General features: G+C 47.3%; 1 protein-coding gene across 2 annotated transcripts in view; it reads right to left on the bottom strand.

Moving 5' to 3' along the window:
- Window positions 1-16,147, bottom strand: part of LYPLA2 (lysophospholipase 2) — a 184,510-nt gene that overhangs the window by 11,617 nt on the left and 156,746 nt on the right. The window lies entirely within an intron of this gene.

Genomic DNA, 16,147 nt, shown 5'->3' with positions numbered 1-16,147 from the left:
AAGCGCCCCTCTTATAAATCTGGTCACATCCGGATGAGCTGTAAGGATGAGCTGTAAGGAAGACAAAGACAAGGAATTGATAGAAGACATAGAGAACATCACTTTGCGTGGCGACACAGTACTGTTGGGGGACTTCAACATGCCAGATGCAGATTGGAACACACTCTCAGCAACTACGTGTGGTAGCAGAAGAATATTAACCTCCATCAAGGGTGCGCAACTAAAACAAATGGTATTAGAACCCACAAGGGAACAGGCAATACTGGACCTGGTACTCACCAACGGAGACAGTGTCTCGGAGGTATTAGTAGGGGACACGCTGGCCACCAGTGACCATAACATGGTATGGCTCAACCTCAGGAAAGGCTTCTCTAAATCAAACACAGCGACGAGGGTCCTCAACTTTAGGGGCGCAGACTTCGACAATATGGGAGACTTTGTCCATCGAGAGCTGCATAACCATGCAGAAACCGACAATCCGGAAACTATGTGGTCAAATCTGAAATCCATACTGAACGAGGCAACTAACCGCTACATAAATACAGTAAGCAAACGCCGGAGAAACAAAAGACCACAATGGTTCAACAAGGAAATTTCGGAACTCATTAAAAAGAAAAAAGAAGCATTTATCACCTACAAACATCTTGGGAAGAGGGAGGCAAAAGAAGACTATCTGTTCAAATCTAAAGCTGTCAAAAAAGCAGTCAGAGAGGCTAAGCTCCAAACAGAAGAAGATCTAGCATGGAACATTAAAAAAGGGGATAAATCCTTTTTCAGGTACATTAGCGACAGGAAGAGAAACAAAGATGGGATAGAACGCCTCAGGCAATCAGACGGAAACTTTGCAGAATCTGATTCTACCAAGGCAGAACTACTAAACGAATACTTCTGCTCAGTATTCACCTGTGAAGCGCCGGGAGCTGGTCCACAACTACAGACAAAAGACAGCCAAAATGACCTGTTTCAGGATTTCGAGTTTACGCCCAGTAGCGTCTACTACGAACTTTCAAGACAAAGTAGACAAAGCCATGGGACCAGACAATCTACACCCCAGGGTGCTCAGAGAGCTGTGTGATGTTCTGGCTGAACCACTATCAGTGCTCTTCAATCTTTCCATGCGCACGGGAAGAGTACCCCTGGACTGGAAAACGGCTAACGTAATTCCACTACACAAAAAAGGCTGCAGAACAGAAACAGAAAATTACAGACCGGTGAGTCTCACATCCATAGTGTGTAAACTCATGGAAACACTGATCAAACAGAAACTCGACAGAATTCTAGACGAAGAAAATCTACGCGATCCACACCAACACGGATTTACAAGGGGAAGGTCCTGCCAATCAAATCTGATTGACTTCTTTGACTGGGTGACTAGTCATCTGGATGCCGGGGAGTCCCTGGATGTGATATATTTGGACTTCAGCAAAGCTTTTGATAGCGTCCCACACCGTAGGCTGTTGAACAAACTAAAATCGATGGGATTAGGGGATACACTCACTACATGGGTTAAGGATTGGCTAAGCGGTAGACTTCAAAGGGTGATGGTAAACGGTACCCCCTCCAAAACGTCAGCCGTGACGAGTGGAGTACCACAGGGCTCCGTCTTAGGGCCGATTCTATTCAATTTATTTATAGGAGATATGACCCAAGGGCTCAGAGGAAAAGTATCACTGTTTGCCGATGACGCCAAACTATGCAACATAGTAGGTAAAAGCAGTGTGCCTGACAATATGACACAAGACCTACGACAGCTGGAACAGTGGTCGTCAACTTGGCAGTTAAGCTTCAATGCTAAAAAATGTAAAGTGATGCACCTAGGGAAAAAAAATCTACACAGAACTTATACACTAAATGGTGAAAACTTGACCAGGACCATGGTGGAACGTGATCTAGGAGTTATCATCAGTGATGATATGAAGGCTGCCAATCAAGTGGAGAAGGCTTCGTCCAAGGCAAGACAAATGTTGGGCTGCATCCGTAGGGGTTTTGTCAGCAGAAAACCTGAAGTCATAATGCCGCTGTACAGATCCATGGTAAGACCTCATCTGGAGTATTGTGTTCAATTCTGGAGACCACACTACCGGAAAGATGTGCTGAGAATTGAGTCGGTTCAGCGAACGGCTACCAAGATGGTCTTGGGGCTCAGGGATCTCACATATGAAGAAAGGCTAAAAAAACTGCGGATGTACTCACTGGAGGAACGAAGAGAGAGGGGAGACATGATTGAAACCTTTAAGTATATTACGGGACGTATAGAGGTGAAGGATGATATCTTCTGTCTTACAGGGCCCTCGGTCACCAGAGGGCACTCGCTGAAAGTCAAGGGAGGGAAATTTCATGGTGATACCAGGAAATACTTCTTCACCGAAAGGGTGGTCGATCATTGGAACGAGCTACCTCAGCAAGTAATTGAGGCCAACAACGTGTCAGATTTTAAGAGAAAATGGGATATCCACGTGGGATCTCTAGAGGAGTAAAAGTCAGGGAGTGGGTCATTGGTATGGGCAGACTTGATGGGCCGCGGCCCTTTTCTGCCGTCAATTTCTATGTTTCTATGTTTCTAAGCAAACTAGTGCCTCTATGCACTTGAAAATATGAAAGGCCTGCAATCTGAACTTTAAGTGAGGCCACTATCAGACCTTTGTCCAGGCCCTCCTGAAGAAAAGCCAGGAACATCAAAATGGGAGCACGCTGAGGCTCCACATGATTCTTAGGCACACCACTGCTGGAAAGCCTTCCAAGCTTTAGCATAAGAAGCCATAGTAGTAGAGGGGGCAGAGCTTAGTTAAGATGGCAGTTGGTAGCTCGTCTTGAGGCGCCACAGTGTTGCTGCTGTTAAAAAAAATAAAAAAAATTTTCCTTACCCTTTGTCAATGGTCAAAAGGAAATCAAAGGTCCAAGTTTTCCCGGACCATTTCAGTACTCCAGTTGGCCCGATGGACATCTTCATCGAGCGTGGAAAGCAATGTTACTTACCGTAACAGTTGTTATCCAGGAACAGCAGGCAGCTATTCTCACTAGTGGGTGATGTCATCCGACAAAGCCCCGATACGGACGTCTCACAAGCATTCTTGCTTGCAGACACTTCAGATGTTTCGAGATGCCCGCACCGCGCATGCGCCAGTGCCTTCCCGCCCGATGGTCCGGGCGTGTCTCCTCAGTTCAGGTAGCTAGCAGAGAAGCCAATCCAGGGGAGGTGGGTGGGACGTGAGAATAGCTGCCTGCTGTCCCTGGATAACAACTGTTACGGTAAGTAACATTGCTTTATCCCAGGACAAGCAGGCAGGTATCCTCACTAGTGGGTGACCTCCAAGCTAACCTCAATGGGATGGTGGGAGAGTTGGCAACTTAGGAGAATAAATTTTGTAACACTGTTTGGCCAAACTGTCCATCCCGTCTGGAGAAAGTATCCAGACAATAATGAGAGGTGAATGTAAGAACCGAGGACCAAGTGGCAGCCTTACAAATCTCCTCAATCGGTGTCGATCTGAGGAAGGCTACAGAGGCCGCCATTGCTCTGACCTTATGGGCTGTGACCTTACAGGGAAGGGGTAATCCAGGCTGGGCATAGCAAAAGGAGATGCAAGCCGCCATCCAGTTCGAGATGGTACGCTTCGATACAGGTTGTCCTAACTTGTTTGGATCAAAGGAGACGAAAAGTTGAGGAGCAGTTCTGTGTGACTTGGTGTGATCCAGGTAGAAAGCCAAAGCACGTTTACAGTCCAGAGTGTGAAGAGATGATTCTCCAGGATGAGAATGAGGCTTTGGAAAAAACACAGGAAGAACTATGGATTGGTTGAGATGAAATTCAGTGACCACTTTAGGCAGGAATTTTGGATGAGTGCAAAGGACCACCTTGTCATGATGAAAACTGTGAAAGGTGGATCCGCCACTAAGGCCTGAAGCTCACTGACCCTGCGAGCAGAAGTGAGGGCAACCAGAAAAACCACTTTCCAAGTAAGAAACTTCAGCGGAGCCCTGTTGAGAGGCTCAAAAGGAGGTTTCATAAGTTGAGAAAGGACAACGTTGAGATCCCAAACCACTGGAGGAGGTTTGAGAGGAGGATTGACGTGGAAAAGTCCTTTCATAAATCTGGAAACCACAGGATGAGCAGAGAGAGGTTTCCCATGTAGAGGCTGATGGAAAGCCGCAATAGTACTCAGGTGGACTCGTATGGATGTAGACTTGAGGCCAGACTGAGACAGGTGTAGAAGATAGTCCAAAACAGAAGACAGGGAGGCTCGCTGAGGCTCCTTACGATTAGAAACACACCAGGAAGAAAATCTAGTCCACTTTTGGGAGTAGCATTGTCGAGTAGCAGGCTTCCGGGAAGCCTCCAAGACATCCTGCACCGCCTGGGAAAACTGGTGAGGAGTTACGTTGAGAGGAACCAAGCTGTCAGGTGGAGAGACTGCAGGTTGGGATGGAGTAGAGATCTCTGATGCTGAGTAAGCAGCGAAGGAAACACTGGAAGAAGGAATGGCTCCCTGCTGCTGAGCTGAAGTAGAAGGGAGTACCAAGGTTGCCGGGGCCACCGAGGAGCTATCAGAATCATGGTGGCATGGTCGGATTTCAATTTGACTAGAGTCTTTTGAATGAGTGGAAATGGAGGAACCGCATACAGAAAGCGATTCCCCCAATCCAGCAGAAAGGCATCTGCCTCGAGACGATGAGGAGTGTAGATCCTGGAGCAAAATTGAGGCAGTTTGAAGTTGTGGGGAGCCGCAAAGAGGTCTTTCTGAGGCGTCCCCTAATGAGAAAAGATCTGATGAAGGGGCCTGGAATGAAGGGTCCATTTGTGAGGCTGGAGGAGATGACTTAAGTTGTCCGCCAAGACATTGTCCTTCCCCTGAATGTAGACAGCCTTGAGGAAGGTGCTGTGGCGAATCACCCAATCCCAGACTCTGAGAGCTTCCTGGCAGTTGGAGGCCGAGCCCGTGCCCCCCTGCTTGTTGACATAATACATGGCGACCTGATTGTCCGTGCGAATGAGGACCACCATGTCGTGAAGCAGATGTTAAAATGCTTGAAGAGCATTGAAGATGGCTCTGAGCTCCAGAAGATTGATTTGATGGAGTCAGTATGCACTGGTCCAGAATCCCTGAGTGCGAAGCCCATCCAGATGAGCTCCCCATGCATAGGTCGAGGAAATGGTTGTGAGAACCTTCTGGTGGGGAGGAGTGTGAAACAGCAAACCTCTGGAGAGATTCGAAGAGGTCATCCACCAAAGTAGAGACTGCTGAAGAGCAGGAGTGACAATGATGTGACGAGTCAAAGGATCTGACACCTGTGTCCATTGAGAAGCCAGGGTCCACTGAGGAATTCTGAGGTGAAGTCTGGCAAAAGGAGTCACATGAACTGTAGAAGCCATGTGGCCCAGGAGAACCATCATGTGTCTCTTCCCCAGATTTGGGGAAGTTGATCTCGAAGCCCAAACTCTGCAGGAACCAAATCGTGGTCAGGGTCGCCGAGATGACCCCTGGAGCCGAGGAGGCCTTGATGAGCCAGTCGTCGAGGTAGGGAAAAACCTGAAGCCCCTGGTTCCGGAGTGCAGCGGCCACTACTACCAGACATTTTGTGAAGACTCTGGGGGACGAGGACAGGCCAAATGGAAGCACTCGATACTGCAGATGCAGATGTCCCACCCAAAATCTGAGGAACTTGCGAGAGGCCGGATGAATGGGAATGTGAGTGTAGGCCTCCTTGAGATCCAGAGAGCATAACCAGTCGTTTTGCTCGAGGAGGGGGTAGAGAGAAGCATGGGTCAACATGCGAAATCTCTCATTGACCAGGAACTTGTTGAGGACCCTGAGGTCCAGAATAGGTCGCAGGTCGCCCGTCTTCTTCGGAACAAGGAAGTACCGGGAATAAAACCCCTGGTTGTGTTGGTCCACAGGGACCGGCTCAACGGCCCGGAACCGGAGCAAAGCCTGAGCTTCCTGAAGAAGAAGGGCGGTCTGTGTCAAGTTGGAAGGATACTCTCTTGGAGGGTGGTCCGGGTGGACCCGATGGAACTGAGAGTACCCTTCCTTGATGATGGAAAGAACCCAGAGGTCGGTGGTGATAGCCGCCCATCGATGATAAAAGTGATGGAGGTGACCCCCAATGGGAAAAACAGGGGAAGGCAGAACGAGATTGGTTATGCTCCCTAAGAGAGAGTCAAAAAGGCTGAGGAGCCTTGGGGACAGCAGAAGGCTGAGGTTTTTGCTGAGCCTTCTGTGGAGGTTGTCTCTTCGCAGGTTGTCTCGCAGCCGGGGCCTGCCTAGGTGCATAGCGCCGCTGATAGATCAAAGGTGGTCGAGAAGGTCTAGACTGCGTCGGCTTAGGCTTGGGACGAAGAATGGACTGAAAAGATTTCTCATGGTCAGACAGCTTCTTCGTCACGGTCTCGATGGACTCGTCAAACAAATCCGCTCCCGCACAAGGAACGTTGGCAAGCCTGTCCTGGAGGTTCGGGTCCATGTCAAAGGTCTGAAGCCACGCCAAGCGACGCATAGCCACAGAACAGGCGGCAGCCCGTGCCAAGAGCTCGACCATCATCGAGTTCTGGTATATTCGCCTCCTGAACTTATCCATGGTCCGGCCCTCTCTGCCCGAAGGCACCGAGGCATACACCTGGGACGGATGAGATCTCTTAAGGGAGGATTCGACCAACAGGGATTGATGAGAGCCCTCGAATCCCTTGTGATGCACTGTTCGGTACCTGGCATCCAACTTGCCAGGAACGGCCGGGATAGAGTACGGCGTTTCAAAACACCTCATGAAAGTTTGATCGAGGAGTTTATGGAGAGGAAGACGAAGAGACTCAGCAGGAGGATGAGGCAAATGCATGGTATCCAGGTATTCCTTGGAGTATCGGGAACCGGAGTCCAAGGTGATGTCCAAGTCATCCGCCATCTGTCGGAGGAAAGATGAGAAGGATAATTGGTCCGCCAGCACAGGCCGGCGAGACGGACTGGACGAAGTCGAGGCCTCGGGATCCATAGAGACCTGTGATCGACAGGGCGAGAAAGAGCCACAGGGATCCTCGAACTCCGGTCCCGGAGGAGGAGAGACATCCGAAGAGGAGTATCCCACACGAGGTAGCTTCTTCTGAGGCGAGACTGTAAAGTGTCGAGAAGAATGCCTTGAAGAATGCCTGGACCGACGCCCCTCCCGATGTCTGGAAGGGGATCGAGATCGGCGTTGCTTAGAATGGTCCCCAGAAGCCTCCAAGGAGTATATGGGACTTGAAGCAGTAGATCGAAGAGGCGGGAGATTCGACACCTCTCGAGATGCATCCCAGGCCTGATAAGGAGTGCGGAAGAACTCTTCCTGTTTGCGATGCCCAGGGCTTCGACTACTCGAAGGAGGATTCCAAATATCCTCGTCCAGAGGCATAATAGGCTCTAAGGGGGGGCATGTCACTAAAAGAGGCCCGCCTCAAGGGACCGGCCACCGAGCGCCGCTCCTCCTTGCCGAGCAACAAGAGCGAACGGCGAGGAGGGGGCGGCTCACCCCCCCGAGGAACGGGTTGGTCACCTTGTATCGTGGCCAGCAACTTGGGTCACACGGTGGTCATAAGCTCGATGAATTGAGCCTCCATAATAGAACGTAACGAAGCCGACAAGGAGGTAGCCGCACCTAAAGTGGGGCCTCCTGCACAGTCTTCGCGTTCCTTCGTGGTCAAGTGCTTTGGCTTGGAAGCCTTCGGCACTTTGAGAACCACTGGTGGAATGGGAGGCGGAGGTACCTGATCCAAGGAGACAGAGGAAGGCACCGGAGCAGAAGGCGGGGTCGAAGCCGGAACGAAGGAAGCCGGCTTCAGGAGACCCGCGTAGCAGGAGTGGTGGGGGGCTTCGCAGTTGCAGGCGAAGCACTGGTCGAAGCCGAAGCCGAAGGTTCTTTAGCAGCTTCCATCTTGAACATCGACTCCCACAAAAAACAGCGACGCTTAAACGCACGTGGCTGTGAGAGTGGAACAAGGCCGGCACGATTTCGGAAAATGTTCTGGACCAAGACATTGCAGGCAGCGTCGATGCGGGTCCGTCAACGAAATTGCGCGCTGGCACTTGCTACACTTTTTAAAACCGGTAATTGGCCGGGACATAGGCCGAAAAAGCTCTGCCGCAAGATCGAAGGAGCGGGGCCTGAGCCATGCGGCTGACCCGGTCGAATCACCGGAAGAAATTTTTTTTTTTTGAAAACAAGAAACCGCAGGAAATAAAATACACAATAGAGTAAAATAACTCAAAACCGCGGCGATAGAAGGCAAGAAACACGGGTTCAATTAGCGCAGAATTGAAGTAAACTTCTCAGCTCCGCGGAAAGAAAAGAACTGAGGAGACACGCCCGGATCATCGGGCGGGAAGGCACTGGTGCATGCGCGGTGCGGGCATCTCGAAACTTCTGAAGTTTCTGCAAGCAAGAATGCTTGTGACACGTCCTTATCGGGACTCTGTCGGATGACATCACCCACTAGTGAGAATACCTGCCTGCTTGTCCTGGGATAAAATCAGTGTTCCCTCTAAGCTGAGTGCATGAGCGATCACTCACTATTTTCAGTGGCGTCGCTCATACATTGTCCCCTGTCGCTCACTCGAGGGCGGGCGGACATGAGAGGAAGCGGCAGTGGCCTTAGTGTATTTTAAAGTTGAAAGATGCAGCGGCGGCTCCTCTCAAGATCCCCGACTGCATCGGACTTCCGACGCAGGTGGGGATTCGTGAGAGAAGCCGCTGCCACGTCTTCAGTGGTGTACCAAGGGGAGGGGGCGGTCCGCCCCGGCTATGCACCCCTCCTAAGGCTGCAGTCGGAGAGGAAGTTCGGGCCAGCCAATCCCTGCCTGGCTGGGCGGAACTTCCTCTCCGACGGCAGAATTGACGTCGGGGGAAGCAGAAAGAGCTTGGGGCAGCCACAGCGGTGGCTTTGGGGCCTGTTTCCCCCGATGGTGGCAGCAGTGGCTTTGTGGAGAATAGGGAGAAAGAAAGGGGGCAGACAGGGAGACAGAAGGGAAACGGAAAAAAAGAAAGGGGGCATCAAGAGAGAAAAAAGAAAGAAAGAGCAGGGAGAGAGGAAGAAAAAGTTAGGGGAGGGAATGAGGTCTGGAGGAGAGGAAGCATACAGGCTGAAAGAAGGGAAGAAAGATTGGATGCACAGTCAGATGAAAGTGTAACCAGAGACTCATGAAATCACCAGAAAAGGTAGGAAAAATGATTTTATTTTAAATTTAGTGATCAAAATGTGTCTGAATTTATATGTGCTGTCTATATTTTGCACTATGGCCCCCTTTTACTAAACCGCAAGTGTTTTTTTTAGCGCAGGGAGCCTATGAGCATCGAGAGCAGTGCTGGGCATTTAGTGCAGTTCCCTGCGCTAAAAACTGCTATTGTGGTTTAATAAAAAGGAAGAGGGGTATATTTGTCTATTTTTGTATGGTTGTTACTGAGGTGACAATGCATAGAGTCATCTGCCTTGACCTCTTTGAAAAAAAACCAGAATAGGAATGATAATTAACATTTTCTCAGTGTACAGTGTGCTTTGTGTTTTTTAATTTTATTGCTGGTAGATCATTTTGACTCGGTCATTTTAAAGTAGCTCGCAAGTCCAAAAAGTTTGGGCACCACTGACTAGAGCGTTGAAGCTGTGTATTTCTATTTTATCCCCCCTTTTACAAAACTGTGGAGCGTATTTTAGCGCCAGCCGTGGTGGTAGCAGCTCTGATGCTCAGACTTCTATGAGTGTCAGAGCTGTTACCACTGTGGCTAAAATCCACACTACAGTTTTGTAAAAGGGGGAGGGGTTAGCTTGTGATAACATATTCCATACTAGGCAAAGGTGTTTTCTGTGTTCGAAAGACATGGTTTTCTGTTAGGATTGACGGTGTAGGATTGATCTGTGCTGGTCTGGCTTGTTTAGTTTTACAAAGGGTGCATTGATGTACTGCTCACTGCAATATGTAAGATGCTGCCTTTTCCTAGGTACTCATGTGTGACGTGTGGCTTGTTACTAAAAATCATGTTTTTCGTACAGATGGGGGGGATGCCAAAAAATGATAGGCCCGGGTGTTACATATGCTAGGTACGCCACTGTATGTAAAGATACCAGAAAGCTGGCGAAGCAAAAACTTTAAGTAAATTGTTATTCTTCTAAATTTTGAGTATTTAACCCTCCCACAATCTCACGGGCACTCGTTTCAAGTTTATTGAGATTTTGATTTAAACGCAATATCAAATATTTTCAATGCATATAACAAAAATAAATTTGGGGAAATAAATAAAACCATTTGAACAATAAACATACAAACATATCCATAGATGATTAAAAATACATAAGGAGTACAAGGATAAACTACATTTGTTTAAAAATGCGTCCTCCGCGCCTGCTCATAAATTTGTGGAGTATGTAACTTGTTGCTCATGCATATTTTTTTTTGCACACACCTCATCAAACCTTAGAGGGAACATTGCGTGGAACCCGAACACCAGACCCTGAGGGCTCCTTGGCCGTGGGAGACGCGCAGACTGAAACGTCGGACCTCTCCATTGAGGCTACTACCTTATCTCTGGGAAGCCAGAGGGGGCATTGGAGGTGGAATTGGCCCAGGCTGTTCTCTTTCCAGCCCAACAGAGCATGGGAATTGACTCTGGAGGGAGGTCTGAGAAGCCAGTGTTGCAACCATCAGTGCAGTGCGCTCGGAGAGGGAGAAGCAGCAGACCCCCCAAAGTTTTCCTTATATTGAAAGGCACTTCTACAGGTACTTCTGAGAATACAGGTACTGTAATTCAACCAGTGGGTCCCAGAACCAAGCTTGTACCCATGCAAAGACCCGAGGTTTTCAGTTTGGAAACATTATGGGATGCAATATCCAATTTACAGTTTTCTCTGGGGACTCAGATGCAGCATCTTACAGCACGCTACACAACAGTGGTGTCAGAAAATCTGGACACAGGACGTCATGCAGTGCCTATCAAGCTGAATCCTTTTGTGGAGTCTTTCCTCTCTTCCCCCATCTTGACTGCCAGAAATGATAAATGCGAGCTGCTGCAAGTCCTAGAGACTCCGGTGGTGGTTAGTGATGCCAGGTCCTGACTCCTGAAGAAGACATATTATTTATGTGGTGAAACACTGGCCTTGTTGAGCTGAGCTGTGATTCTCCAATAAAGTTTGTGTGTTCCTAAAGGACTATCCTCTTGTCCTCACTTTTTTCTGCTTGTTCACCTAAGGCGTGGGAATCTTGCTGTGAAAACTTGTGCAGAAGTTAGACATTTCTTAAATAATGGATGGAGAAGAGAGGACATATGGTGGCTGTGAGGGCCCTGATGCTATCTATGTAAAGTTAATTTCATCAGATGGATATGAGTTCATTGTTAAGCGGGACCATGGGCTAACATCAGGGACAATAAAAGCAATGTTGAGTGATCCAGAGCAGTTTGCAGAAAATGAAACCAATGAAGTGAATTTGAGAGATCGCATCCCATGTGTTCTTCAAAGTGTGCAGTGTTCTTCCCAGAAATTTTTTCCAGCCGGATGGCACGAAAAAGTAGCCGGCTGGGGCGGGACGGGGAAATTTGGTGGTGCAAATTTGGTGCTATGCAAATTACCTCTCCCTGCTCACGGTGAAGGAGTAGGAGCGGGGAAGAGGGTTGATGCGCGGCCTGGAACGCTATGAAAATTACCCCTCCCTACTCACGGTGAAGGAGTAGGGCAGGGGTGTCCAACCTTTTGGCTTCCATGGGCCACACTAGACGAAAAATGTTTTTCTGGGGCCGCACAAACACTAACACTAGCTGATGAGCAAAAAAATAATAAAAAAAGGCTGAGCAGGTTCCAAATTTGCTATCACTAATATAGAAGATGTACATATCTAATAATAAACCTTCATTAAAGGGACACTGTGGAAAGGAACCCCAAAAAAGCAGTAATGCTTACCCTGAGTGATCCTCCATGTGCACCGCTGACAGTAGGAGAAGCCACAGGCTTCTGCATTCCCACTCTGATGAGCAGGGATGCGCGCTCCTGTTTTTCCCATTCACTTCTATTACAACTACGGTGAGCTTCTTCAGAAATGAGCCTCATCAGAGCGGGGATGCTGCATCAGCTGTTAGCGACGCACGTGGAGGATCGTTCAGTAAGGGTAAATATTACTGCTTTTTTGGGCCTCCCACTTTGAGCTTAGGCTCCCTCAAAATGAACATCTCCCCTGCTGTAGCTAGTAGGGATCCCCAAGCCTCACCAACTGACGGCCACCTCCTCCCCTCCAACTTCCCAGGTTCTGCAGCTGTCAGCAATATTGCAGAGCTGCTGCCTTCCCTCCTCCCTGCCCTCCCCCCCACCTTAGCTTTCATGCATGCATAAAAGCAGTGGCAGCTTGAGGATATTGCCATTGGCAGCAAAGCTTGGAGATTTTGGGTTGCCAGACTGGAGGAAGATGTCTTCAGGTAGCAGGGCTTGGGAATCCCCAATAGCTCAAGTATTTGTAAATTGCACTCAGGTGGTGAGAAACTTTGGTGCCCATCCACTAATTTTCAGCTCCAATCCCTCCCCTAAATCAGCTGTATACAACTACGCCACTGAATACAAAAAATAATTGTGATGCACATATCCCAAAGCTAACATATTCCAGTTAATAAATTCAAAATAAAACAATTTTTTCAACCTTTTTGTCTGAATATTTTATTTTTCCAACGTCTTGGTTCCAGTTTCTCTTTCTGCTTGTCTGTCTTAAACTAATTCTCTTTCCAGTCTGCTGTTCATTTTTTTTTCTCCTCTTTTGTTCCATTTCCTCTTTATACTTGTCTCCAACGTATTGATTTTTCACTTTCAGCTTTCTTAATTTTTTCTTTTCTTTTTTGCCTCTGTTCACTCAAATCTTGCCTCTCTCACACTTCTTCTTTTTAAATGTTCAGCTACCTCTCAATTCTCCATCTTCTCTCAGTCCCTAGCTCTCCCATTTCCCATCTCACTCCTTTCCTAGCCTCTTATTTCCTGCTATCTACTCCCCATTACCACATTTCTACCACTGTACTCGCTGCTTTCTCACTCATCTTGTCATCTCCCTTTTGACCTCATTCACATGGATCACCACTATCAGAATCCCCCTCCCTCTCTTTCCACTGGTCAGGCTATAACTCCCAGACCCTTTCTTTCCATCCCCTTTCTTTTTTTTTATATTTATTTATTTATGTTTTAACACTTTATCAAGAAATACACTTCAAGTACAGAAATGAATAAGATTTACAATAGCTATTGAAGGAAAATAAAATTATTCACTTAATCAATATTTAAAGTCCCATATTGATGAAATCCAAGATTCTAATGAGTGAAATTCAATAATGAAAAAAGGAAAACACATCCTATTTCACAAAAAAAGGCAGTCAACTGTTAGTGATTACAGAAACAATTTCTTATTTATGTTGTTGTTGCATTTGCCCCTTCAAGACGTTTCATGGTTAAGAAACCTGACAGCTGTGAAGGTTCAAAGAATATATAAGTATTAGACTTATATTTAATAACACATTTGCATGGATATCATAGAAGAAAAATTGCACTCATTGCCGTCACCCCTGGTTTTAACAACAAAAATTGTTTTCTGGGTTTCTTTTGTCACATCTGGCAACAATAGTACTGTGACCAGCAAAGTAGCTGGTGTAACTAACTCTTTCAATGATGTATCCAACATAGTTGTTAAGTCCATCTGTTGATCCTGATCTTGTTGCTGGGCTTGTTGCCGTTCTTGATCTTTAATTTTTGAGAAGGGGGAAAAAATTATTCTGATATATGTCTAGTATATCATGAAAATATTTTTTTAACATTTCTTTTGCTGATATAGAGGAAATTTTAGGAAAGTTCAAAATTCTAAGATTATTTACTCGATTATTATTTTCCAATATTTCCATCTTCCTTCTCAAATTCAAATTATCTCTAATTATAGTGGATTGAATCTGATTAACTTCCAAAAGGTCTTTTTCAATTTTTTCCACTTTTGTATTTATTATAATATTATCTTGTTTCAAAATTAATATGTCCTCCTTTTGTTCCTGGAACTTCTGTTCTAAATTTTTGATTTGTGGTGATAAAGTCTGACCCAAAGTCATTACTAGATCCCATATTGAATCCAGGGTGACATTAGTGGGTTTAGAAACTATAAAAATACTTGCAGTCTGTGAATTTTCCTCGCTGCCAGAGGTCCCTCCCGATTGCCTTGATCCTTTTGCTCCAATGCTGGCTTCCCCGCAGTCAAGCTTTCATCCAGTGCCAAACTCAAAGTGGCCTCCAGGGGGATAGAGTCCACCACATCAGATAGACTGTCCTCCCATGGAGAGCTGGTACTCTGCGGCTGTGGAGGTGGGGTCCTAGCGTCTGGGCTCAGAGTGGATTCCAGCCCAGGGAAACTCGCGACAGCTTCACTCACAGCCTGCGGTTCCAGCGGGCGACTCCCAGACACGAATGGCTCCTGTTGTATAAGCCTCAGGAGATCCTCAATAGTTGCCTGCGATGGAGTTCCCAAGTGCCGCGAGGCTCCAGCAGCGCTTTTCCCCCTCCTCTTCGGCATCTCTGCGGGATCAGGTAAATTAGATGAAATGATGTCCTGAGCGTCTTTCCACTCTCAGTTGCACACGGTCATCTTGGATCTCTCCATCCCCTTTCTTATCCCAGATCTCTTCCCTCCTGCCCTCCCATGGGTCCATCTCTCCTCCTCTATCCCCATGGTCCAACATTTTGCTCCCTATTTTTCTTCTTCCCTCCCCCCTTGATGCTGAACAATGAAATGGAGGGAAAAAAAAAAGAGAGATGCTGCATCTCTCTGCCTTCCATCCACAGGCCTAAAATTTTTCCCTACTTCCCTTCCATCCCCAGATCCAACTTCTCTCCATTTCTCTTCCCAACTGCCCCCACCACATCTCTCCCCCTGCCTGCCTGCCTGCCTCCCGCCCCCAGGTCTACCTTTTCTCCCTTTCTCTTCCCAACAGTTCTTCTTTCAAGTATTTCTTTCCCTCTTCCTCCACATCACCCCAGGTCCAACTTCTCTCCCTTCAGATCATTGCCCACCATCTCTCTCTGTCCTCTGTTTCTGGCACCATAAGCTCTCCCCCCACGCCCAATCTAGCACTTCTTTTAATACCCTCCCTCTCTTGTACTTTAAAAAACAAAACAAAACCAAGAACAGTCCAGGACCAGCATGTTCTCCCCCCTCCTCTCTACCTCACTCTTCTCCCACCACCATGTCCAATAATATTCTCTGTCCCTCCTCTCTATTCCCAACAGTTTTCCTCTTTCTTCATTTCTCCATGTGCACCATCTCTTTCCCTCTTTCAGACACCCAATTTTCACTTACTATTCCCTCATTCCCTCCATTCTACAATCCTGCACCGTCCCTCCTTCCTTCATCATTTGTATTCCCTCCCTCTCGAGTCCCAACACAACCTTCTCCCTCCCTCCCTTCTGGCCGGCTCCCATGCTGAAACTGTTTTTCTGGGTTTTTTTATTTTCTGAATCTTAGCTCATGTTTTTCTTTACATTGTTTTTGTTACAATTAATATTAGCTAAAACTGGTCTCTTATATTTGTTTTCTCTATATGGTGACCTGAAGTCTTTATTTTATAGTCGGAGGAGGAGCCCAGACTGATAGATATTGTAATAGTGGTCGCTGCGTTGTTTGTTGTTTTGTTGTAACAGGATGTTGTAAGATCTGTGTTTTCATTGGTAATTATGCTTGAACAATCTGTATCACTGTCATAGTCATCTTCAGCAGTATCTTGCCTAAACGAGAGAGCCCCAATTTTCTGCAGTATACATTCCAGAAAATATTGTGTGTTAGTGTACACACCGGGGCTCCGAGCACTGGCGCAGCCAGGGCCCCAGCTGGCAATGTCTGGCAGCTGTCGATTCCACCTTCTTTATAGCCAGCACATAGATTAAAGGCTTTAATGGCCCTGTCATACCATGATGATGAATTACATACTTTCATATTGATCTGGTTCACACGAGCCTCTTGCAAGACATCTGCAGGTTTTAGACTGTTGGCTTGGGTGATGCCCCAGCCACCGATGTAGCATGGGAAGAATTCATTAATGAGCATCTCGCTGTTGGGCAAACAAGCAGGCTGTGTGAAATTATTGTACTTGACCGGTGCATTCAGCTGAATGAGGGCAATATCGTTTGCCTCAG

The sequence above is a fragment of the Geotrypetes seraphini genome, chromosome 8, assembly GCF_902459505.1.
Source record: "Geotrypetes seraphini chromosome 8, aGeoSer1.1, whole genome shotgun sequence".
Taxonomy (NCBI): Eukaryota; Metazoa; Chordata; class Amphibia; order Gymnophiona; family Dermophiidae; genus Geotrypetes; species Geotrypetes seraphini.
This window is presented reverse-complemented; position numbering and strand designations above follow the sequence as displayed.